The following is a 26,892-nucleotide window of genomic DNA, read 5'->3' on the forward strand; positions in this document are numbered from 1 at the left end:
ATCCTCTGTATTTTTTGGAGTTTGAGAATATGTTCGGATACAATTACTAGGGAATTTAAATTTTAATTCTATACTTATGTCTACAGGATTTAAACATCAGGATTTTTATTTAACAATAGCTATACTTGGATGTTATTTTTATGTTATTTCAAACATTTGGATTTTTCCAAATACAATCAATTTAAACATAACCTTCTTAGTTCTGCTATGTGAATGTTGATAAACCTGGTAATTAACCATAAGATAGATTAGCCTATCAGTAATTAATAAGTGATAACTAAGTGAGTAACATTTGTCTCCATATAACTCCTTTTATGGATGGCCATTTTTCTGATAAGTCTGGAGTCAGCAGTTCAGAGTCAATGGAATGGTTCCATGATGCTGTGAATGTCCCAGGGTCCTTTAAACCCTTCCCTGCACCATTCCTAGCATATGCTGTTGTCTTGCCACTTCATCGTCACAAGATGGCTGCCCCAACGCCATCCTCTTTTCTTTCTTCCTTTCAGGAAGAAAGAAAAGAGAAAGAGGAAGAGGTCACACCTGTACTGAGAAAGCAACAATTTCCCTGGAGATCCCCGAAGGATCTGCACTTACGTACACATCACTGACATTACATATGGTTCACCCTTGGTGGTGTGCATTTTATGGGTTCGGACAGATGTGCAATGACACGTATCCACCACTGTAGAATCCTACTGAATAGCTTCATCCCCACCCCCGCCACGTTCCCCGTGCTCCACCGGTTCATTCCCTCTTCCCCCAAACACTGATCTTTCTACTGTCTCCACAGTGTTGCCTTTTTAGAATGTCATATAGGTAAAATCATACAGTGTGTCGCCTTTTTATACCGGCTTCTTTCAGTTAGTAATGTGCATTTAAGTTTCCTCCATGGCCGTGCCACATGGCTTGCGGGATCTTAATTCCCTGACCAGAGATTGAACCCTGGTTCCAACAGTGAAACTGCCGAGTTCTAAACACTGGACCACCACGATTTCCCCCGAAAGCCGATTTCTTTTCGTGCTGAATGATATTCCAGTGCCTAGATGTACCATAGTTTGTTAATCCATTCACCTGCTGAAGGACATCTTGGTTGCTTCCAGGTTTTAGCAATTATGAATAAAACTGCTGTAAATGGGGCTTCCCTGGTGGCGCAGTGGTTGAGAATCTGCCTGCCAATGCAGGGCACACGGGTTCGAGCCCTGGTCTGGGAAGATCCCACATGCCGCGGAGCGACTAGGCCCGTGAGCCACAACTACTGAGCCTGCGCGTCTGGGCCTGTGCTCCGCAACAAGAGAGGCCGCGATAGTGAGAGGCCCGCGCACCGCGATGAAGAGTGGCCCCCACTTGCCGCAACTGGAGAAAGCCCTCGCACAGAAACGAAGACCCAACACAGCCATAAATATAAAAATAAATAAATTAAAAAAAAAAAAAACTGCTGTAAATATCTGTGCGCAGGTTTTTGTGTGAGTAAAGGTTTTCAACTCATTTGGGTAAATACTAGGAACGTGAGAAAAATCTAAATGAGAAATTCTTCCCCAGTTAAGCAAAGAACTGAAATTTATTTTATTTGAAATTGCTATGCATTCATGTAAAGGGAATGACAGACAAAAACATGGAGTGTGAATATTAAGGAAACTCTTTAAGAAGAAAAGTAAAAAGTAATGGAAATGCTCTTTCATAAAAGTAAAACCCCTTTGTAATACTTCAACATTATTTTCTGTTTATTTAGGTTTCATAAAACCTTTATTTGCGAGACTATGAATTTTATGGAGAGGGCATATTTATTCAGTAATAGCAAAGATAAATGGTTTTTTAAAAAGATTATATGCCTTAAATATTATTAAATTTCATATCTTCAGCAGAAGCTTCCTGGATTTCGTTCTCTATGAAAACTTTGTAAATGTTCACTAGATGGCACAAAGAGGCCAGCAATACAGAGAGACCAGTAGAAATGCAGAGAGACCAGTACTTTAACAGATTCTGGGAAGGCTTAAGTGTTATCATGAAGGTTCCGTGAAAAGAATCTCAAGGAAAACTCTGAATTGAAAGTATTAGGATCTAGAAAGATTAGAAAGTCTTGCTAGGTGTGCCCCTTAGATGCACATTTGGGCTGAATGTGATTTCTGAACTGATATCTCTCTCCTTTTAAAAATCTAAGATATACTGGTCCATATTATGAAATTTAAGATGATATTAGTATATAAACGGAATGTCTAATAATCAATTTCCAAATCTTGTTAGGGGTTAAAATTCAAAGTATTACAATGATCAATTTTTATTTGAAAAATAAAAAGGTTTTATATTATAACATGAGAATAATGGTCCTTTACAAGACCGGGGTGCTTATTCACATTTTTTTTTTTTTTTTTTTGGCCAAGCCTCGCGGCATGCAGGATCTTAGTTCCCCACCAGGGATGGAACCTGTGCCCCCTGCATTGGGAGCGTGGAGTCTTAACCACTGGACCGCCAGAGAAGTCCCTCTTATCTTCTTTTCCAGTTAAGGGATAAATAAAGGAGATAAGCTGGTAATGGGTTGCAATTTTGGGTTTAGTTACGGTGGGCTTGATGAATGTAGAAAACAAACAGCAATACAATCAAGTCACAGTACCAAACTAAATGATACTGATAATGACATCCCTTTACAAAGCCTCTCATGGCCCCCAAATTGGGTTCAGTGTCCTTCCAATATACGCTTGCACCCTCTTATCTGTACTCAGCACATCATGGCGCTTGCATCTTCTATTAACAGTTCGTTCACCTCCTGCGCTTGACTTGCAGCTCCTTGAAGGCAGGAGCTGTGTCCTATCAATCACCATCCTTGCACGTCGGAGACACTCTGCGGGTTTTAGGGATGTGGATTCTGTTCCCCCCACAGATGTTGGTTTGTGTTTCAGCTCCACCGCTTACCAGGTAAAATTTTGGACAACTTACTTAGGCTGTATAAGTCTGGGGTTAATAATGAATAAAATCAGTGAAGATCACAACAGTAGCTCTTCCACAGAGTTTTGCAGACGAGATAACAGAGGTGAAGCACAGTATCTGGAACACAGGAGGATCTGAACGACTTGGCTGTACAGCTGAAACCAACACAACATTGTAAATCAACTGTACTCGGATATAAAATAAAGCTTAAAAAAGTTACCTATTACTATTATTGTTATTATTATTATTAAAGAAACATTTGTTGAATGAATGAATCTCTTTTTTTTTGAATGAATGAATCTTAATGAAATTCTCTGAAACCAATACTTATCATTTTGGGTTATTGATGTTGCTGTGATGTGGACATGTCTCATCCTTTGATGTACAGGATTAGGAACCTGGTAAAATAAGTTAGTTGAATATGTAAAAAACCCAGACACACAATCTCTATAAATAAGTAGTCAGAAAACTTATCTGAAACTTGGGAATAAACGAAAGATCACTGGCTACTCTTTCAGTGCAGTGCTGGGCTTGATTTTATCGTCTGGACAATTTTCCTCTGCAGAAGCAAAGGTTAGCTTGTAGATTTTTCCTGGTAGAGACACAAGTAATTTCTGTTCATTCAGTTAACTCAGAGGTTGTGGTCTATGGTTTCACTGGACTGAAATCAGTTTTATATGTAATGTAGCAATCTTATTCTAACATTTTCTTATCCAGTAGCCTATATACACATAAGTGCTCAAGTGCTTTGGACTTGACTTACCATCTTACTGGCTCCTTCATTGATTACTGGCTCCTTCATTGATCACACATGTTCATTTTATATCTGCACCAGAGTAATGATTTTATATTTTTGAAAATTATACTCTAATGCAGCGCAGTTTAACAATATTTTAGTAAGCTGTGAATCTGAACTCTGACAGTTAAGGAGTCAAGAAATTTCCCCATGAATCTGAGCCGGGTTGTATACCTAGGACTCTAATCTGTAACATCTATATAACCATTTGATTTTCTTTGATGACTTATACTTAACAATTGGAAGTTAAATATGAAGATATGACATGTTAAACATTTATTGACATTTGAACAACCCTGATGACATAAGTGTTTTTTTGTTTAATTCTCATGGAAGGAGCTTTAGGAGAAAAAAACAACAACAGTAACAAACCCACAAGGTTGTTACAACCCCTTTGCCCTAGCAATGAAGCAACCACTGCTTCTTTGCCCCATTTAGCTCACAGTACTGATGTTGGAAACTGTATATTTGGAAACAGTATCTGTAGATGCCTTTGCTTTTGGTCCCAATTATAATCCTCTGTCCAAATATATAAGATAGTAACCAAGCTAAAGTCTAGATTTGGTTTAATGTTGGCAAAGGAAAAGTTCCCTTTTAAAGAGAACAGTTTTGGAACAGTTCCATAAAGCAAGCTCAGAGTCAAAAGGCTCTTATCAAAAATAGTCAGTAACTAAATGCAAAGGAATAAGAGATCTAGGCTCTAGATTTTCCTGAAACATTCCTGATGGGTAAAGAACTTCTTGGCAAGATGAACACAGGATTTTTTTTCACCAGAACCCAAACAGTTTAGCATTTACCACACATAAAAACAATTTTGATTATCTGTATATACTAGTATTATATACTTTATTCATCAGAACGTTCTGGCAGACCAGAAAACAGATTTCTGGCATAAGACAGAAGCGTTTTGGTTGGCATTATATACACATACATAGTAGTGTTTACTATAAATCATTTGAAAAACTTGAGACTTTGGCTAAAACAGTGTTTGCCCGAACAATTTTATAATAACATATTTTTCTATGATTCTAAGGTACTTTAAATTTCTTAATGTCTCTAGTCTATTACAGGTTTGAATATCTGTCATTGCTTTATAGTGCTTATATTTACCTGCTGGTTAATAAAATATACCTGCTACAGTATCTAATAAGCAAGTTTTTACTATATGAAAATGTAAAAATGCATGTTTTGATAGCTGAAGAGACTCTACTTTTTCCCACTTACTTTTGTTATTGTTTCCCAAGGGTGAAAGCACGTTGCTGTTGCAGAGGTACAAAAGGGCATATGAACATTTCTGATCAAAAGTACTTTAAAGGCATGAAACCAGGCCATAGTCACCCATGATGACACAAAGTTGTGAGAGGTGAATTATGAGCTGAAATTTCAGGTCATTTCCCAGAGTAGAAGGATATTTTAGCTAAGAAAGGAAAGCAGAGAAATCATGTGCATTCATCATGCTGATTTCCCCAGCACAGAAGAGCTCTTATCTAGAAAGGAGCTAGATTAGAAATCCTTTTTTTTTTTTTTTTTTAGTTTTATGTAGAGGAGGACTAACAAATACTGCTCACAAAGGAAAAGAGTGTACCTACCCACATCAAGATAGCTAGGGAAGTCTACCATTCAGTCATTCCCATTCATAATTGCAAATATCTGCATAGATATATCTACCATGATATATCTGGTTGGCTTTATATACACATACACAGTAGTGTTTACTATAAATCATTTGAAAAACTTGACACTTTGGCTAAAACAGTGTTTGCCCGAACAATTTTATAATAACATATTTTTCTATGATTCTAAGGTACTTTAAATTTCTTAATGTCTCTAGTCTATTACAGGTTTGAATATCTGTCATTGCTTTATAGTGCTTATATTGACATATATATATATAGAGAGAGAGAGAGATTTATAGCTTTATAGTGCTTATATTGACCTATATATATCTATATATATAGATAGATAGATAGATCTAGATATATCCACCAGGCAGATATTTGGCAATCTGTAGGCAAAATATCCAAGGGACCATCTATTTTGTTAGGTTTCTATTTGAATATTTTAATACTGGCAATAAGCTTAAATGAGTGAAAAAAGCTGAATGTATGCATCTCTTAATTAACATATTCATTCATTCAACAAATACGTATCTGAGGTCTTGCTGTGTGCTAGGTCTGCACTCGTATGGAAGATACAGCAGGCAGGAAGGCAGGAAGGGTCCCCGTCCGCATGAACCGCACGTGGAGTTCACACTCTCTGACTGAGCATCCTCTGCCTCTCTGCACCAGGCTGACCAATATAGGAAGAAATATAGGAAAAGTTTCCTACTTCCAGAGAGCTCATGGTCTAATGGTGGAGATGGCCACACCCAGTGCAGATGAAATGCCATGTCACCGAGATAAGCAAGAGGTGCCGTGGAGATGATTAGGAAATAGACCTGTAACCATGTTTTATCTCAGTAGCTGCTAAAACGCTGTGTCACTCAATCACAAAGAAGCCACTTTATAGCATTAAGCTGGGTATTTATTATCGATCTGTTGGTTTACAGCACACATCACCATTTGTCTTGGAGACGAGAGTTTACCACTGAGATCCTATGGGGCTTTATATAAATGAATACGTTAAAGAAAATGATAAGAGAAACAAATACAGAAATAAATGACAATGGATGTGACTTCTGACTCAAAAACAAGAGTTTGAGGTAAAGAAAACAGGTTCCCTACATTGGAGCCCATCACGTCCCCGGGCCACTGTTGGAGGCTGGGGTTTTACCATGGTCACCAGCCACCCTCGGGACCTCACCTTGGAATTTTTTTCCTTTTCCTCTGCTCAGTTTGAGGACAAGAACATGAATAATTTGAGGCATAAACTGCACAACTGTAGAGAACTGTATAAACCCAGGAAAACCTACCTAAAAGATTCAGAGCCTACTGTTGGCTGGGTATCCAGAAACCTGCTTTTGTCTTGAGTTCTGGCTACGATTGCCTGAGTCTGAAGGAAGCAAGGTCCCTCAGTTGGATGTTCAAGGGGCAGAGCCCCGCCCACTTCCCTGCAGGCTGCAGCTGTCAGGACTTACAGGCTGTCCCCTGGGTCCCTCTGACTCATTTCTCTGATTCCAGCCAGCTCCCCTCTTTGTTCCCACACGTCTCTGTGGACTCACTGGCCTGAGTTTTATGCTTCTCACTAATTGCATCTATTTCTTCACCCTCTCTCCAGGTCATCACAAATTACCATTTCCAAACCCCATTTTTATCTCAGGTGCTCATGAAATGATTCTCTTCTAAAGATTGAAAGAGCCTCTGTGATCACATATAACTGAATACAGAACTAGCCTCCCTGTTTATCAGTTTCATTAATGGGGGGAAAAAATGAGAGAAAAATCAGTCTTGACAACTGGGAAGCCTCGTTTAGACAGAACAGCAAGCTGACTGAATGCTCTGCTTCTGAACTGGATGTTTTGGTCTTGATAAACAGTACAGAAATAAGAAATTAATCATCCTAAAATGTGAACTTTGATTTAAAAAATATTTTAAGAAATGGTCTATATTATTTACGGGATCCAATCTAAAACCTTTATCATGTCATTCAAGATTCACTGTAATTTAGCCTCAATTTAATTTATAATTCTTTTTTAAAATTGAGGTGAAATTCTCATAACAAAAATGTAACCTAAAAATGAACAATTTGGTGATATTTAGTACATTCACAAAGTTGTGCAAACACCACTTCCATCCAGTTGCAAACATTTTCATCACCCAAAGTAAACTCTGTCCCCACTAAGCAGTCTCCCTCCACCCCTCCTCCCCAGCTCCTGGCCACCATCAGTCTTTTTCTGTCTCTAACGAGTTAACTATTCTGGATATTTCATATAAAGGGAATCATACAATATGTGACTTTTGGGTCACATACAAAGGGAATCATACAATATGTAACGTATTTCACTGAATATAATGTTTTCAAGGTTCACCCACATTGTAATATGTATTAGTACTCTATTCCTTTCTATGGTTGAGAAATATTCCACTGTTCCATGTTGTATTTGTTCCATGTTGTTCCATGTTGCATTCATCAGTTAATGGACGTTTGATTTCTACACTTGCTACATTTGGCTATTATGAATAATGCTACTATGAACATTCAGGTACAAGTTTTTATGTGGACATGCTTTCATTTCTCTTGAGTGAAAATGAATGGAGTTACTGGATCATATGGTGAGTCTACATTTAACCTTTTGAGGAATTGTCAGACTCTTCCAAAGTGGCGGTACCATTTTACATCCTAACGGTAGAGTCTAACAGTTCTAATTTATCCACCTTCTCACCAACACTTGTTATTATCTCTTTTTAAAAAATCATAGCCTCCTAGTGGGGATGAAGTGGTATCACATTGCAGTTTCGATTTGTGTTTCCCTAACGACTAATGACATTGAGCCCAATTTCATGTGCTTGTTGGCCGTTTGCACATCTTCTTTGGAGAAATGTCTGTTCAAGTCCTTTGCCCACTTTTATGTATGTATGTATGTACTATTTACACCTAATGCCACTGTCAGGCTCAATGGTGACGTACATTTTTGAAGTTCTAAAACTTGCATTGAATAATTTACTAAATTTGCGTTTATGTGGGAATTCTGAAGCTGAGTAGCAGATTAATAGAAAGATTTTCCTTGAAAGAAGGTGGTCATAGAAATAGAATGCACCATGGATCTAAAAGTGTGCCCATTTCTAAATTGGATCATTTGTCTTTTTGTTGTTGAGTTGTAAACATTATATATTCTGGATCCTAGACCCTTATCAGGTACGTGATTTGCAAAAATGGTTTCCCTTCTGTGGGTTGTCTTTTAATTTTCCTGATAGTGGCCCTTAATGCACAAAAGTTTAAAATTTTGATGAAGTAGTTTATTTCTTTTTTCTTTGTCGCTCATGCTTTTAGTGTTAAGTTTTAAATTTTAAATCAAAGAAAAGATGAAGAGTTAAAAAGCGTCTCTCTGGCTCAGTGCTATTTGACTGCCTTCAAAACACTTACAGGGGAGGGAATGATGAGTTGTGGACGGCACTTGCTCTCACTGTTTACGAGCGTGAGGAACAGACAACAGAGGCCTTTTAATGTTTATAAATGATAAATTTTTCTGAGAACTTGCCACTCATCAGAAAGAGCACTTTTATTTCAAGAGGCTGAGATCTATCCTCAAGGATAAAGTGCAAATTGCTTGTTTATGATCACAAGGCTGTTTGCTGGAAGTCTGCATTTTATATCTTTTCTTAGGAAATACTGTGGATGTTTTCCCACACCAAATGGCAAAATCCTAATTCTAACAGCTACATACTAGAAGAGGGTCTTGTGCAAGATACTAGCATTTACAGGGTACCTCCAGGTTTTAAGTACATGGGAGATCCTTGACGAGGATTGCCCACTTAATTAGAAATAGACTGTCTTATCTACATGATTGCATTGTTATGACTCTAGTTTAAGGCTTAGCGAGAGAGTCTGTAAAATATGCCTTACGTCTTTCAGTTTGTGGTTGGTAAATGTGGCAGGAGCCATACAATTTCAGTGTGAAACGCCTGTTCCCGTGCAGCCCCGCTGATGACGCCCTGGCAGGGGAGTCAAGGATGGAGGAGGAGCTCTCTTGGCGGTACAGACAGCACCGTGAAAGGATAGGGTGCTGCCCTCGGCTTCCATGGGCTTCGTGTGGGATGGAAGATCAGCTCCCTGCTCAGCCCTGCAGGAACCACAGCGATGGAGCAGTTTGGAAGGGGTGCAGTTTTCCTGCCGATGTTTGCCCGAAGTAGGGTGGGTATTGCCAGAAAGGTTTTCCAGTGTTAGACCATCCCAGTCCTTTGGCCAGGGGAGCAGGCTTTTCTCAGAGCCTTTTTAGTCTGTGCTGTGGGCGGTTCTGGATGAGAGGCTCTGGAGCGCCGTGTCTGGGTGATAAGGAACCCAGGGGACCCACTGCTGTGCCGTTCCTCAATCCAAGGTCCCTGGGCTGCCCTCCTTCTTTCTGCCTTCCAGAGTCTTCCTATGCTTGTTTGTTTATTATATCTGGGTTTTTTAGTTGGAAAGGGGAGGAACTGGTAGGAATAGGGTCTTTGCCAGAACTAGAAATCCCCTTTTTCTTTTAATTTTTTCTTTTTTAAAAAATTTTTCTTTATTTTTATTTCATTTTCTTAAATTTTATTTTACTGAAGTATAGTTGATTTACAATGTTGTGTTAATTTCTGCTGCACGGCAAAGTGATTCAGTTATACATATATTTATATATTCTTTTTCATATTCTTTTCCATTATGGTTTATCACAGGATATTGAATAGAGTTCCCTGTGCTCTACAGTAGGACCTGTTGTTTATCCATCTTCTATATACTAGTTTGCCTCTGCTAATCCCAAACTCCCAATCCATCCCTCCCCAACCTCCTTCCCCCTTGGCAAACACAAGTCTGTTCTCCATGTCTGTGGGTCTGTTTCTGTTTCATAGATAAATTCATTTGTGTCATATTTTAGATTCCACATATAAGTGATATTCTCTTTCAACCCACATGAACAAGGCTTTTATCCCTCAATCTCCACGAAAAGCACTTTTGCTAAAGTCAATCATGGCTTCCTGAGCTAAAGCCAATGATGGCTTCTCATTCCCATCTCACCTGGGCCGTGCGCAGCGTCTGGCACAGGTGATCACGCCTTTCTGAGACACTCTTGGTTTGGCTGAAGGACACCACTTTCCCTTGATTGTTCTCCTACTGCTCTGACCACTAACTTTTCGAATCCTTTGCTAAATCCTCCTCATTTCTACAATCTGAAAGCACTGGCACGTCCAGAGCTCTGTTCTCAGATCTCATCTCTTCTCAAGGTTGTGATTTCTCTTAGCGAAGCTCAGTCCGTCTCATGGCTTTACACGCCGCCGACAGCTAAATGCATGCTTACGATTTCTAAACGTATATTTGGACTTTGACTCCCTTTAAAATGCCAGACTTAATTATGCAATGCTTAGCTGACATTTCAGACATGAGATATCTAGTCAGCATCTCAACTTTAATGTGGTTTCCTTCACACCTGTTCTTTTCTTGGTAAATGGTGACACTCTGTCTCTCCAGCTGCTCAGGCCAAAAAAACTTGGTGTCATCCTTGACTTCTATTTTTCACTTGTATTCTACATCCAGTTCCTCACAAAGCCTATCACCTCTGTTGATTCTAGCTTCAAAATATACCTACGACCTGTCCTTTTCTCGTCCCCTCCACTGCTACCATCCTGATGACAACCACCATCGCCTCTTCTTGGACGATGACAGTGGCTGTGTCACGGTATCTCTGCCTCATCCTTTTTCCCCATCTGAGTCTCACACTGTCAGTTTCTCAATCTGGAAAACCAAGTGTGCAGCAATTAATAAAACACTCTCGTACCACTTCCTCTGTCTATTAAATATGTTAGGACTTGTGGCATTTGCCATTTTTATGTGCTGTGTTTATTTTCCTACTTAAATGATTTCCTATGGTAATCTAACTCTTTCATAGAACAAATTCTTAAAGTTCACTTTAAATTTAAGAAAATCATTCGTATTCATACTTTAAGGTTCAACAACATTGCCCTTCAGTGACAAAGTAAATTTAAAACAGTTTCAGCGCAAGTCCCAGAGGTTGGCTGAGGCGGTGCGTGGGTTCCCAGTTTGTGTCAGGATGGGACTGTGTTTACGAATTCTCATCCACAGGAGTTTTGAGAAGGAGATGCAAATTCCCCGCAAGCTCAGCCAGTCCGTTCTCCCTAGCAGGGCGAAATGGTTTTCTTCCAAATGAGCCTTTCACATCTTCACCTGCTCAGGCAATGTCCTGGGTCGCAGCGTAGCGGGGGTCCTCTGGGTTGTGGAAGATGTCAGTGCTTAGGACCCAAAGGCAGCTTAGTGGATGGCGTGTGGACCATTAAAACACCTAGAGCTGCCCTAGTTGACAAGGACCATTTGTCTGCTTGACGTCAAAATAGCCTAAGTCACCGAGGTTGCCGTTTCTTGTCTTCATGGAGGGACTTTTTCTCTCTAGTTTATCATTCCGTCCATCCAGGTATCTTGCCAATCTATTGATAGATTATCTTAGCATTTGCTACTTCTGATTTCTTTTCCCCTAACTTTCCTAATATTTGAGTGCTTCCGTTCACTCATGCTCTTCAAGAAGAAAACCCAATTGCCCTCTTTTCTACGGCTATTAAAACTACGTAAAATCACTTGATGCATTTCTTTTTTCACTGCTGTGACTACAGCTTTTTTGTTGGAAAATATTTTGAAATTCTGTAAAGTCTATTTTTTTTTTCTTTTTACTTTGGGAAGTCTATTATTAAAACACCAATTTACTCAACACAGAAAATTAGTGAATATCAACGGTTTTGTCATATTCTTTAGCTTTTTAGAGAAAAAAATGAAAATTCTTAAAAAACCTGAAATTGTCTTGTAATTCCCAAGCCATTCCTTCTCGACTGCATGGAACATTTAAGTGAATTAACAGGACTCCTTCAAATCTATCCTCATTTGTCTGCCTATCTATCTATCTCCCTTTATATCTATCTATCTACTTACCTATCTTTCTATCTATCTACAACAATACTTACCCTAAATTTTCCATTTCAATTTACTGATCTTTTTGTCTATTTCTGTGCCTATACAGTGTTGTTTCATTACTTAGGATTAAATATATATATACATAATTCTCAATGTCAAATACGACAGTTTTTTAATTTTTGTTTTTCTTTTCAGTTATCTTAGATATTCTTCTAACTTAATTTTTCCACGAAATTTTAGAATCTGTCAAGTTATGCAGAATTTTTAAAACTTTATTGTGTGTGGTACACAATAAACTGCATATATTTAAAGTGTTCCACGTGACCGTCTTTGACACATGTGTAAAGTATTTCTCAATTTCTAGTAATCACATACAGCTGAAACAATCACCACAATCATGGTAATGAACATATCCATCACCACCAAAAGTCCCAATGCAACTTTTAATGCCTGCTTACCACCCCTCTGCCACCAGGCTCAGTGGGAGTTTGTGGGGAAAAAATAAGCAAGAGCTGAGAAGGCACCCGAGAACAAGATGCGATCCTGAGAGGTGGTGTGCTGTGTCACCTGCATTCGTAGTTTGACCACATCCGGGTTATGATACAGTGCAGCTCTTTCTTCACTGTGTAAGTTTTCCCTTATTCTGAGGTGAGGACCAGGCAACTCCTGACTTGTAACTCTACCTTTGAATGATCCTTCAGTGACAGGTGAATCTGAGGCTGGTATTTTTAACTTCCTCTTTTGGGATTTGGGGTGTGCTTTTTTTCCCCCTATTCAGAGGAAGTAGAGAGTGTCTTTATTTTTTTTCCCAGACAGGTAGCTCTCCAGTGTTGAGATAGAAAACCAGAATATTCTCATTCTTAGAAACAGCTACATTTACTACAGCCAGCCTGCATATCCAAGTTCATTTATGACATTGTTTCTATGGGAAAATGCATTTAAAGCTCCATACAATCTCAGTAGAACGGAACTTTGGGAAAAGGGTAAATTGGGAACACCTACAGTGACATAGTCTACCCGATCATGGGGCTCTTTCTCATAAATGTCATTTTCAGTTCACTGTGTTTCACGCATCTTCTCCTGTTTGTCTCTATATTAATAACTATTTCCATTTTTGGTTATTAGGAGAATATGAAAGTTTAATTCACTGGAAACCTCTCCTTCTTTCTTCCCTCTCTCCTCCCTTCCTTCCTTCCTTCCTTATTCCCCTTCTGTCTGCCTTCTTTTTGTAGAGAAGGAAAAATATTTTTTCTCTACACTCTTCAGTTCAGAAATTGGGGCCTGCAAATTAGTCTGAAAAAAAAAACAAAAAAGGCAGATTACCAGGAGAAAAGGTTTATTTCTCACACACAAGAGCGTCACAAAAAGAAACGCAAACCCAAAGAAGTGTCTGGGCTTGAGAGCTTATATACCATTTTAACGAAGGACGATAAATTGTGAGAAGCGGCAAGACAAAGGAAAGGGGTTTGGGGTTCTGGGGGTAGTAAATTGTGGGAAGGTAAACATAAGGAAAGAGAAGGATTATTTTAGTAAGGTTTGTTTATGCACATCCAAGTTGGCTCTGACTTTCCATGTCCTGTGATAGGAGCTCTCCTGCTCCAGGTGTGGAAGAGGAGAGGAGACACCCCCCCCTTCACAGCGGAAATTTACCCCCTGATTTTAGGTGTGGGTCGGGGGCAGGAAACTCCTCCTGAGTCTGCTCTTTCTCAGCTGCCTTCAGCCCAAGATAGTCCTTATGCCAAAGTGGCGCGTAGCATGGTAGTAGCATGTTCTGACCCCCTCACGCCCTTCTTTCACACAGCTGTCTGCTTCCCCTGCAGGGCAGGCAGCAGAGAGCAAGGCTGAGGCTCCAGGAGGCCTCGTCCCATCGAGTTCTAATTGCACGGGGTCCTCGGGTCGATGTGCGTGCAAGGCCGGCGGCTTCTGGAGGCGGCGCTCTCAGATGCGTTCTCTCTCTGACGAGACTTGGTCTTTCATCACCAGAGTGTCTCTTACGTCAAGCTCAGAGGCCTTAGGTATAAAGCTGACTGATGCAACTTGATTATAACACGCACTTTGAATTTATGCAGCTATATTTGAAATGTTTGAAAATAAGAATGTGATTGGTTTTAGCGATCTAGTCACAAAGGATTGGAGGGGTGTTTGGGTCTAAGCAGCCCAACCCAACTCTAGAGAAGAGTCAGGTACCTGAGATCGAGCCCAGAGGCCGGGCCGAGGCCGCAAGCACACTCGGGCCAGTGCTGGGCTGCTTAGCTCTGCAGAGCCTGACCTTCTGACAAGTCGGTGGAAGTCGGGTGGAAATTTGGAGGCCCAGACTTGCAGGACAGTCACTTCCTCTCCCTGCCACCAGCACCTGCCTCCTGTAGGATGGTGGAAAGGTGAGGATCTGTAACGCTTAACCCCACCAGGAATAGGACAAGAGGTGGTAGTGAAGCTTGATAGCATTTAATCACACTTCATGAATTTATGTCTCAATGCAAAGCCTCTCATTCAGAACAAAAATAACTTCTGCCTTGTTCCACCTCTGGACCCAGAAAGTCAGCCCTTAATCAGACTGACAGAGTCTAACACATACTCAACTGACAACATGCGGTAGAAATTTGAATCTTCTCCTTTGTCGGTAATTAGTTTCCCCACAGTTTGTTATGAAAAAGTTAAGCTTAAGGTCACCTTGAAAGAAAAATGTCTCATAGTTTCTCAAAATGTGGACTTGGTTGGCATAGAAACGCATCATTAAAATATCACCATGTATGGACTTCCCTGGTGGCGCAGTGGTTGAGAATCCACCTGCCAATGCAGGGGACATGGGTTTGAGCCCTGGTCCGAGAAGATCCCACATGCCACAGAGCAACTAAGCCCATGTGTCACAACTACTGAGCCTGCGCTCTATAGCCCACGTGCCACAACTACTGAGCCCACGAGCCACAACTACTGAAGCCCACACGCCTAGAGCCCGTGCTCCGCAACAAGAGAAGCCACCGCAATGAGAAGCCCACGCACCACAACGAAGAGTAGCCCCCGCTCGCTGCAACTAGGGAAAGCCCGCGTGCAGCAATGAAGACCCAACGCAGCCAAAAATAAATAAACAAATAAATAAAAATAAATGTATATTAAAAAAATCACCGTGTAGGTAGGTTATTGCTTTTGCTTTTTTTCTTGTATAGGTAGGAGGTTATTATTGTTCATAGCTAGCATAGTAAGGCCTTAGCTTTTGTAAGTGTGGAAAATAAGGTCAGCCTTTTTTCTTTAATATACATCTGATTAATTATGTTGAGTTTTACCTGCAAAAGCCAAGGAGGAAAAATAATCTCGAAGAAAGAGGCGTGTGAGAAGTGGTGGGAACGGGAAGGAGAAGAGGAGAGCCGTGCCGTGCCGGGCTGCTCCCTCACTGCCCTTTGCCGTCGCAGGGAAGAGACAGGGCAGGTAGTGAGAAGCCTCGGGGATAAATGCCCCACCTCCACCCCAGGTGTAATGAGCTCTTTCCCTTGAGAATCTTGTATCACCTGACAGCCTGCATCTTCACACCCAGCAACAAGGCAGACTGAGGTGGGTATAAATTGCTCTCGTCTTGTGCTCAGAGGAGAGTTGTAGGCTGATCATGGGTCTCCCAAATCCACTTGCCCTGGTTCGCCTGCGCTCTTCATGCCTCCTTTTCCTATTACGGACCATTACTCACGTTATTTAAATGAATGTTTACTTAGCACACTGTACGTGAGATGCAGCGTGACAGGTGAGAGGAGCGAGAGAGAGGTGGTCTCTGGGCTGAAGGACACAGACGTTGCTGCAGGACAGACACAGGGACCCTCCCCGTGAGGAAGCAGGTGGGATGTGTCATCTTAGAGCTAATGTTCTCCTGATGAGGGATTTGCAGGAGGCTTCCAGGAAGGGCCCTGGTGGGTGGGATGGCAGGGAAGGGAACGGTCTGTAGACAAAGGGAGTGAAGAAACACAAGAGGGCCAGAGGTGCCTGATTAGCTCTGGGATTGGAACAGCCGGGTCTGGCTGGAGGCCCATCTGGGCGTGCAGTTGAGACTAAGGCTGGAAAGATGGGTTACATCTGGGCTTTGTGGAGTTTGACTGCCTGGCAGAGCAGAGGTGGGAATCCCAGTAAAGGTTTTTGATCAAGGAAGGATGGATTGCAGAAGAGAAAGACAAGAAGCAGAAGACCAGTAAGGAGGTCATTACTGTTGATCGTCTGGGTGAGAAGTTGTGTGGGAAAGAACACGGCACTAAGAGTGGATGCAAGCATGGTCTTCAGAAAGGCACTGACGTTGGTAGAAAGAGCTCTGGGCGTGGGACCCGGGAGACCTAGATTCTGCCACTTCCCAGCGGTTAAGTGTCTTAAGCTGCCAATATCAGTTTTCTCATTTGTAAAATGGAGGTAACATCTACCTTATTAGAGATGTTTTATGAGGATGCTGGCTTTTAAAATTAATTTTTATTGGAGTATAGTTGATTTACAATGTTGTGTCAGTTTCAGGTGTACAGCAAAGTGAATCAGTTATGCATATACTATAAGGAGGCCTTTATAATAAATTCTAAAGCACTATACACACTGTTCTAGATTCCGGAGGTCCAGCAGTCAATAAAACAAATCAAGTGGCCTGCCATCATAGTTGAGGGAATGGAAAAGAAACACAGTAAGTCAGTAAAATATATAGTGTTGATAGTCATGAGTGGTGAGGAGAAAAAAATAAAGGAGAAAATGGGGATATAAAATGATGAAAAAGCACGTTGAGATTTTAGATAAGGTGTCAGGACAGGCTGTGGCTGGGCCAGACTGGAAGGGGGTGAAGGAGTGTGTATGCAGATATCTAGGCACAGGGCTCCAGGAAGAAAAGACAGGAGGTGCAAGAGTCCTGAGGCAAGAGTGGGCTTGAATGATGTGGAATCATGTGGAGACCAGCGTGGCTGGAGCAGAGATGGGAAGCCAGGGCCTGTAGAGCTGGTGGGAAACAGAGTTCTTTGGCTTCTACTAAGAGCGAAAGGGGGCATCGTGGGAGGGTTTTGAGCAGAGGAGTGACAAGATGTGCATCTTCTGATATTAAGTTGGACAGAAATTCGGGAGGTAAGGAGACCAGTTTGGCAGGTGTAAAAATGGTCCTGGGCTCAGGTTATGGTGCTGGCACCAGGGTGGGAGCAGGGGGGGGCGGTTATGAGAAGTGTCTAAATCCCTGATATGTCCTGAAGGTCAAGCTCACAGCATCTGCTGATAGACTCCAGAGAGAGTCTAAGAAGAAGAAAAGTCAAGATTCATGAAGATGCTTTTGATTGATTTCGGGAAAGTTGCAAAAGGACCTAGGTTCTGTGGGAATCTTAGAAGCTCCATTATCATATGTATACGAATCCTAGGTATATGCTAATGAATAATATACATATTATATTACCATTACATGATAATATGTAATGTATGTAGATTACTGAGACATCTGAGTGAAAGTACAGGGCAGGAGCTTGGCCGTGTGTCTGGAGTGGAGGGAATACAGAATTGGGAGTCACTAGCAAATAGTTACCTAGAGAAATGAATTTTGCCAAAGTGGTTTGATCGATCAAGATTACAAAGGTGGTTTTTCAAGTCCCTGAGGGACTGAATAAACAAATGGACAGGGAATTCTCTGGTGGTCCAGCGGTTAAGACTTCGCCTTCCAATGCAGAGGATGTGGGTTCAATCCCTGGTCGGGGAGCTAAGATCCCACAAGCCGCACGGCGTGGCCAAAAAACAACAACAACAAAAATGGACAGTGGCCAGCCCACATATAAAGACAGAGCTCTGACCCACAGTCTGCAGCAAACAGTCGAGGAAGCCAGCCTGCCGTCTGTAAGTCAGACTGGCAGGAGATGAGACCATTATCTTTAGTTACAGCCCAGAAAGCCAAACAATAAGTCCCAAGTGGCCAGGACTTGATTAATAACTGGTGGTTTTCCTAATTTTTGCCTCCATGTCCAACTTAGGACCAACCGGAGAAAGTCTAACATACACCCTTATCCAATCACATAGGATCCCGCTTCTAATTAGCGTACCTGCAGCTTCCCCGAAACCAAGAACCTGCAGTCAGGGCACACCTGAAGCCCTCTCTTTCCTCCACCGTAGAGCTTTCCCCGCCTCAAAGTTCAAGTCTCTGCAAGAACCTGCAGTCAGGGCACACCTGAAGCCCTCTCTTTCCTCCACCGTAGAGCTTTCCCCGCCTCAAAGTTCAAGTCTCTGCCAAACGCCGGTGGCGGTGGTGTGCTTACAGCAAGCTCTGAATCAATAACCTTTACTCATTCTCACGTGATTGGTCTTTGTTTCTATAGCCCTATCATGTCTGTACATCATGGGAAAATGACCACTCTAGTAAAGAGACTGTATAGGATAAATACGGAGAAAGTTGGGACTACTTGGGACATCACGTTCTCTCCATAGGGAATACCCTCTTATCCTCAGAAAACCCTCCTTTTGGCTTCCTTTAAACTTCCCTCTACTGTCGTAGAGAAAAATGTTTAAACTTCAGATTCATTGTCAATGCACTTATACGCATCAGAGAACAATTACAATGTTAAATTGGCTCTTTTCTGCTGTGAAATAGCAAAAAGAAGCTGTTTTCCTTCTCGTGCAGTTATTCTCAGGGTTTCTCTTCCACCGCATTGCTTAAACTTCCTAAGTGAACTCCAGCCCTCTCCCAGAGCTGTTTTGCTCCCAGCTGTTTTGTTGGATAGCTGTTGTAGGGGAGCAGAATTTTCCACCCTAAAGTACACCTCTTTGGCATATTGTTTTAAGCTGGCTGTTTTCTGAGAAACAGCAGGCATGGAAAGGACTCTGAAAACCAAGTAGGAGTCGCCCTTTTGCAGAAACATCTACATGTGTAAGGCAAGTCTCCAGTTATAAGGGTGTCTCTTTCTCTCTTACCAGGAAGCAGAGGATGACCAAATCTCTAGAAATTCTTATCAGTGGAGAAGACAAGGACTTAAATCTGCATCACAATCACCCTTGTTTACTGTGCTTTTCCTGGTAACCTCCCCACCCCCAACTTCCTCTTGTGTTTTTTCCTCAGAAGGTGGTATTTAAGGTGAGGTCTTTGGCTGTTTTGGCAGGTTACTCAGTTTACCCGGGCCTCTCCCATGTATACGTGTTATAAAATTTTGTTTGATTTTCTCCTGTTCATCTGTCTCATGTCAATTTAATTCTTAGCCCACCCAGAGGAAGCCTAAGGATAGAGGAAATTTCTTCCTCCCCAGCTCTGTCCAATTGTTGATCTTTGTGGAGGGATGGGGAGGTTGGATGATTGGTTTCTCCTATGATGGCATTTTTCTGATGACTCTAAAAATTTTTCATTGTCATTTTGGTTACATGGATAACTAAGCAATGTTTCACAGTGACTTGTGATCTTATGTAATCAAGTGTTCAAATCTCTTGACATTTTTGACAACTTCCCCAAATCAAATTCTAAATGAAGTGTCCTTGACCTCAAACTGACTTTGAGATTTCCCAGAAGCCACCTGGAGAGTCTCAAAGGATGTGTTCTCTTACCTTGTCAAAAGAGATGTGTTAAACCAAATTGGCTTTGATATGTTAAATTGCATAAGAAGCATGCTTAAACCTCCCTTAGGTTATATTTGTATGATGTATGTTATTAACACAAGTATTTCAGCAATCGTATAAAGCTCCTAAAAATTTGTCAATGTTTTTTGCTGTCCATGATACATCCTGTTATAATATTATCTGTCATAATTCCAGTTAGTATCTTAAAAAGCTGTATGTCACAGAAACAAAAAAAAATCTTATTGTCAGTTGCATTATAATGAACTCTCATCAAATCTTTAACTGTGGCCATTTTAAGTCTTTCATCATTCACAGACACTTATTGTTTCACTCTGATGATTTCTTGAAAGCTTTTCAATCAAGTACAGGCCAAAGTGCTTCATCTTCAACAAAAAAGGCAGGATTTCCAGGACTCTAGTGGAGAAGCTGCTGGGTTCATGAAACTGCTAACCCAGGATGAAGCAAAGCAGGAAATAATTATATGGGATTGAATTAATGGATAAGGATGACTATCATTGTATGGCTTTTGTTTAAAACTTTGCAGATTCTTTTAATGTTCTATATTCAGGATATAAAGAACCCCTTTTCTCTTTTCCCTTAAGAGAAACGACTCTTCTTACTAGAGATGGCACTGACTTGAGTCTGCATAAATCAACCTTACTAAAATAACCCTCATCTTTCAATAGTTTCTCCCATATAGTTCCCTTCCCACAGTTTGCTGCCCCCAGAGCCTAAACCCTCTTCTTCGCCTTTGTCGACTCAAATCTCCACAGTTGTGTCTCCCTTTGTTAAAACTGCATATAAATTCACATTCTAACCATCTCTTTGGCTTTTCACTTCTTTTCTGTGAAGCCTCTTTATGCATGCAAACTAAACTTTTCTTCTGTTAATCTGCCTTTTTGTCGTTGTTGTTTAATTTTTATGCCCCAGTCACTGAACTTAAGAGGGTAGAGGAAAAGATTTTTTCTCTCCTACAGTCAGACTTACAGGAAGCAAACTTATTTCTAGTGATAATCCAGGAAGTTAAATAATAACTGTAAAAGTGTGATGTTAGCAAAATGGTAACATAGAAATAAGCTCTGTTAACCTCATTTCAAGAATTTATTTTAGAACATTATTGCATTTGTAAAAAATTAAGTAATATTCTCCTCTAACATACTGAGACGATTTACGTATAAACTGCATTTTGATCAGAGAATACTGGCATCATGCAAAAGTTAAAAACAACAAGATCGTTAGTCACTTTTTTATTTTTATGTAGAGAAAAAATATTCTTTTCTTTTGGTATTATTGGTTTCTTGTTATAACTGAAGAAAAGCAAGACCTAGTTTATCTCTTCCACATCTTTTCCTACCCTCAATATCTTTAATTATTTTCAACACCGAGTCTTTAAAATTCATAAAAGAGATGGGAGAAACCTACCTTAATGCATTACAGGGCTCAGGAGTTTAATACTTCATTGAATCATTTAACCAGTTTTCTTACCTTGTCTCTCTACACTTAAAATCTTCTTCTGAATAACAGCTTTATTCACACATAATTCACATATAATACAATTCAATAAATTTTAGAACACTTTCACCAGCCCCAAAAGAAACCCCATACTCTTTAGCCATCACCTCAGTTCCCTTATTTCCGCCAGCCCTAGGTGACAACCAATCTATGCTCTGGCTCAAAAGATTTGTCTGTTCTGAGTATTTCATATAAATAGAATCATATGATATCTGGTCTTTTGTGACTGGCTCTTTCATTTAGTTTATTGTTTCAAGATTTATCCATATTTCAGTATCAGTACTTTTCTTTTTATTGCAGAATAATAGTTCATTAAATGGATGCACTACATTTTATTCAGCCATTCATCTGTTTATGGACATTTAGGTTGTTTCCATTTTTTGGCAATTATGCATAATGCTGCTATGAATATTTGTGTACTAGTTTGTGTGTGTGTATGTGTACTAGTTTTTGTGTGGACATGTTTTCATTTCTTTCGGGTATATTCCTAAGAATTGAATTACTGGGTCATATGATAACTTTGCTGAGTTGGGTCTTTGTTGCTGTGTTCGGGCTTTCTCTAGTTGTGGTGAGCAGGGGCTACTCTTCGTTGTGGTGCACAGGCTTCTCATTGCAGTGGCTTCTCTTTGTTGCGGATCATGGGCTCTAAGTGTGCGGGCTTCAGTAGTTGTGGCTCGCAGGCTCTAGAGCATAGGCTCAGTAGTTGTGGCGCATGGGCTTAGTTGCTCCTCGGCATGTGAGATCTTCCCGGACCAGGGATCGAACCTGTGTCCCCTGCATTGGCAGACGGATTCTTAACCACTGTGCCACCAGGGAAGCCTGATAACTTTATGTTTAACTTTTTGAAGAGCTGCCAGACTTTTTTCCAAAGTGGATGCACCATTTTACATTCCCACCAGTTTCCTATGAGGGTCCCAATTTCTCCACGTCCTTATTATCACTTGTTATCCTCTGCCTTTTTGATGATACCCATCTGAGTAGAGGTGAAATGATATCTCACTGTGATTTTGATTTGTGTTTCCCTGATGACTAATGATATCGAGCATCTTTTCTTGTGATTATTAGCCATTGATTCATCTACTTTGGAGAAATGCCTCTTCAGATCTATTCCTCATTTTAAAATTGGATTATTTGTCTTTTTAAATTGAGTTGTAGGATTTCTTTATATATTCTAGATACAAGTCCCTTATCAGATACGTAATTTGCAAAATGTTCTCCCATTTTATGGGCTATCATCTCATTTTTTTGACAGTGTTATTTGTATTTCAAAGGTTGCAATTTTGATAATATCCAATTTGTCTATATTTTTCTTTTGTTGCTTGTGTTTTTAGTGTCATATCCAAGAAATCATTGCTTACTTCAAGGTCACTGAGATTTAAGTCTATGTTTTCTTCTAAGGCTTCTAAGAACTTTGTTCTTCTTTTTCAACATCTTTTTGACTACTTGGGGTCCCTTAAATTCCTGTATGAATTTTATGATCAGTTTGTCAATTTCTGGAAAGAAGCCAGTTGGAATTTTGATAGGGATTGCATTAAATCTACAGATCAATTTGTCATCTTAACAACATGAAGTCTTTTGATGCATTAACTTGGGATATCCCTCCACTGCTTTAATTTCTTTCAACAATGTTTTGCAGTTTTCAGAGTATAACTTTTGCACTTCTTTTAAAAAATTATTCTTAAGTATTTTAGTCTAGATGCTATCTTAAATGATTTTTTCCCGTAATTTTAGTTTGGGTTTGTACTTTGCTACTGTATGGAAAGACAATTGATTTTTGTGTAATGACCATGTATCCTACAACCCTGCTGAACTCATTTCCTAGTTCTAATAGTTTCTCAGTAAGTATGTTAGGATTTTCTATGTACAAGATTATGTCATCTGCAAATAGAGATAGGTTAACTTCTTCCTTTCCAATCTGGATGCCTTTTATTTCATTTTTTGCCTAATTGCTCTGGTTACAACTTCCAGTACAATGTTGAATAGAAATGGCTTGAGCAAATGTCTGTCTCATCCCTGATAATAAGGGGGAAAGAACATAATCTCCCACCATTAAGGATGATAATAGCTTTGAGTTTTTTACTGATGCCTTTTATCAGGTTGAGGAAGTTCCCTTCTATTTCTCGTTTGCTGAGTGTAGTCTTCAAATGTTAATGGAGAATGAACAATGTCACTGTGTTTATTTAAGCTTTAGTTCTTAAAATTTATATAAATGGTGAGGGAATGATTCTGGTCCCCCATATTTACAACAGGTTGCTTCTCACCAAAATTCCGCAAGGCTGCTTGAAATAGTGGGGGAGGAGGTTGAAGAACTGTGAAGTCTGTGTATGTAAATAGCAGCAGGTAGGGGCACAGGGGCCACCTAGAGACTCAGGTGGTCTCCAGGGCCTCCAGGGCAGGCATGGGGAAGGGGAACCAGAACTGGGCCTGAGGGGCTCAAATGCTGAGAGTACAGTTAGGACGCCCAGACCTGTCCTTGATGCCGTGGAAGGAAGGTAAATTCACCCTACTCTGCAGACGCAGCCTGTCATGCTCTCCCACCATAACGCAAACCTAATAGTGATTCCTCTTAAGGAATAATTCTGAATGAGGAAATAAACTCTGTAGTACATATCGGGTAAACTTTCATTATGCATGGGGGGTTGAATTTGTTTTGGTTTTACTCTGGCTTTTGTTTTTCTTTCCTCTTTTCCTTTTTAGTGTATTAGAGTTTTCTTTTTTTTTTTTGCCCAAGCTGCTCGGCTTGTGGCATCTTAGTTCCCTGACCAGGGATTGAACCCGGGCCCCCTGCAGTGGAAGCGTGGACTCTTAACCACTGGACCTCCAGGGAAGTCCCTGTAATAGAGTATTTTAAAAGCCTGTTGATAAGTAAAATTTGTTTAAAGCAAAACCTCTCTTTCAGTTAATTTTAAAATTAAGCAACTGAAACCAAGAAGTGAAATCAGCAAAATATGACACTGGACTGGTCAGTGTATCGCTGCTCTAGCCGGTTTAAGAAACAAAGCTTTGGCAAGGCCAGGGTCAGATACAGTCAGGGTTAGCACAGGAGAAGATGCCAAATCTGAGTGAGGAACAAAAGATAGTTCAAGAGAAAGTGCAGCATCAGTTTTGACAGGAATTAATGAGACTAGAAGTCACTGGATACCAGGTGAGAACAAAGCAGGTCCAGACAGCTTCCAGCACGAACGCTGGGGTTCAGAGCTTCCCTGGCAGTTCAGGCCTTCCTTCGCAGGCATCCTCCGCCCGTCTTCCAGGCGCAGCTAGACGCCGAGCATCCACTGAGTGGTACCAAGAAGATGTGGTCTCTGAGGGCATCCTGTGTGGGAGCCAATACAGAGCACAACGGTTAGCGGACCCGATAACAGAGCAGAGAATGAGGGTCTTTGTGAGTGAAGTCTTTAGGTAGAAAATAATTAGCAACATATAGTAAAAAAAATCTCAATGGTTACAGACCTCTTACCTAACAAGGAAGAACACAGATTGAAAATGAAGAAAAGGTTTTAATGAGTTGTTTTGATGGATAGGTCTGCTTGCCCGTGAAGATAATTACCTGCCTCAGGGTAAGTTAGTTTGTACAGTTTGTTAGAAGTTACTTGTAAGTTAGTTCAAATATTCTTCAGAGATTCACTGCCCCCTGCCCAAAAAAAAGTAGGTATTAGGTTTTTGGTTTTGTTTTTTTTAATGTTTTGTAGTCTGCCTTTACAAGGTATCTCAATTTAAAAGTGTAATTGTTTTGAGAATTATCTCTTTTTCAGAGAATAATTGGTTTAGCTCGTGACAGTGACTGTTTTGAATGGGAAATAGTCTCAGCTATTCCCCTACATAACTGAAATATCTGTTAGAGCAATGTTGCTGAAGCCTAAGATTCTTCCATCTCTTGACAAATTATTTTTTGAAATTGGTAGGTAATTGTAAAATCACAGTGACAGAGATGGAGGAAACCTGCTATTCTTATTTGAATCTCTTTGCAAGTTCAGAAATAAAATGCTGTAATTCTGACAATTTCCCATTATAATAAGAAACAGATAGGATACACAAAAATTGTTCACGTTCCCAAATTGGACTGAGAAATTATTGATTGTCTTTCACTGAAGATCTTAGAATTTTCATCTAACTTTCACAGAAACAAAAGCTCTTCTTCTTATTTTTAAATGACTGTCGTAAGATAGCTATGTTTGCGTGAATCTGATGGATGTGTACAGCAAGAAGGTAATCTTTCATTTCTCACCCATAGTTATGCTGATATGTGGAGCGAGTGGATGTTGAAACTTCAAAGACAGCCCCGCCCACTGATACCTGATGAAACACTTATTTTCCTATATGCCTGTGATGCTTCTTTGTGCGTTAAATTACTGGGAGTTGGAGAGTATTAGGATGTTAGCTTGGAAGAATGCGTCAGATTCACCCAAGGCATTTGTCAAAAATATCTACTCTAGGTGCCCCCCTTCCCCCTGCTCTACTCCCTCCTTAAATCTATCAAGTCAGAATCTACATGTCACTCAGGGTATGTGTGGCTTGAATAAACACCCTCGGATGATCTGAAGGGTAAATCAGTTTTGAACTACTAATCTTGTCCCTATTTTACGGGCGAGAAAGTGAGACCGCCAAGACTAGGCGGTGCATGCTGTTAAGTCCTAGACTGTCAGGAAACAGAGCAGGGGTTATCAGTCAGGTGCTAGGACCTCAGTTAAGAGCTTCACCCCTGTCTCCACTGCCCAGGGGTGGCTGAAGCCTCTGTTGCAGCTGCATCACGCTTCAACTTCTCCCTCTGCCCAGTCATACTTTCCTCACCCCCAGAGGTGCTGATCACCAGGCGAATCCCCAGTAAACCTCTTCTGCACAAATCTCCTTCTCAGAATCAGTTTCCCAGGAGACTCAATCTAAGTCAGAGGCCAGCTTGCAAACGCATAAAATTCTGCTCTGCTCAAGCATCGATCTGTGTATTTCTCTAGCCTGCAACCAATGAGGTTGACCCACGTTTTCTTAAGTCTTAAGACAAAACTCGGGGGGTGGGGAGGAAACGAAGAGAAGATGGGGAAGCCACCTTGAGGGCAGCCTGATTTTTACATCTCTCTTTCCAGTAATGAGTGGTCACCTTATCCAGCCTTACTCCACTTCTCTGCCAAAAACAGTAATGGCAAATATAGTTTAACAGAAATTCCCATTTTTTGCACTGATTATTAATTACAGTAATATTACACATTCTTGGTAAAGAATTTATTTATGAATCTGGTTCATGTCTAGCCATTTTGGGAAAATGACTCAACTATCAGTACAAAAATTAAATTCTTCCACAGGTAAGCAATACATATTTGGAGAATTATGTAAGCAAGTAATTTTGTTAGGTAAAGTTTCTAGAAAAATATTTCTGTAAATACTGGAAATTTTCTTATCTATTGACTATCTATCTAATATAAATGAGCACCTTTAGGAAACAAGGTAAGGCTATCAATCTATTATGGAAAAAACTTCATTCTGTCAGCCCACTGTCTGTCAGAGGTGAATTTTATAAACCATAAATTTTGGGTTTTTCTTGGGAAGAGCAATTGCATTTTGCATTTATGCAAATGAATGAAAAACAACCTTAAGGAAACAAAATTTTACATGTATTC

At 40.4% G+C, this 26,892-nt stretch overlaps 1 long non-coding RNA gene across 1 annotated transcript in view; it reads right to left on the bottom strand.

Annotated features, from left to right (window-relative positions):
* Positions 1-2,403: 2,403 nt before the first annotated feature.
* LOC309646605 overlaps positions 2,404-26,892 on the bottom strand; it is a 181,117-nt gene continuing 156,628 nt past the window's right edge. The window contains exon 3 of the long non-coding RNA XR_014255460.1: positions 2,404-15,284. This is a non-coding gene — a long non-coding RNA (uncharacterized lncRNA). The remainder of the gene's footprint in view (positions 15,285-26,892) is intronic.

This window comes from Balaenoptera physalus (genome assembly GCF_965194825.1).
Source record: "Balaenoptera physalus genome assembly, chromosome: 17".
NCBI classification, from domain to species: domain Eukaryota; kingdom Metazoa; phylum Chordata; class Mammalia; order Artiodactyla; family Balaenopteridae; genus Balaenoptera; species Balaenoptera physalus.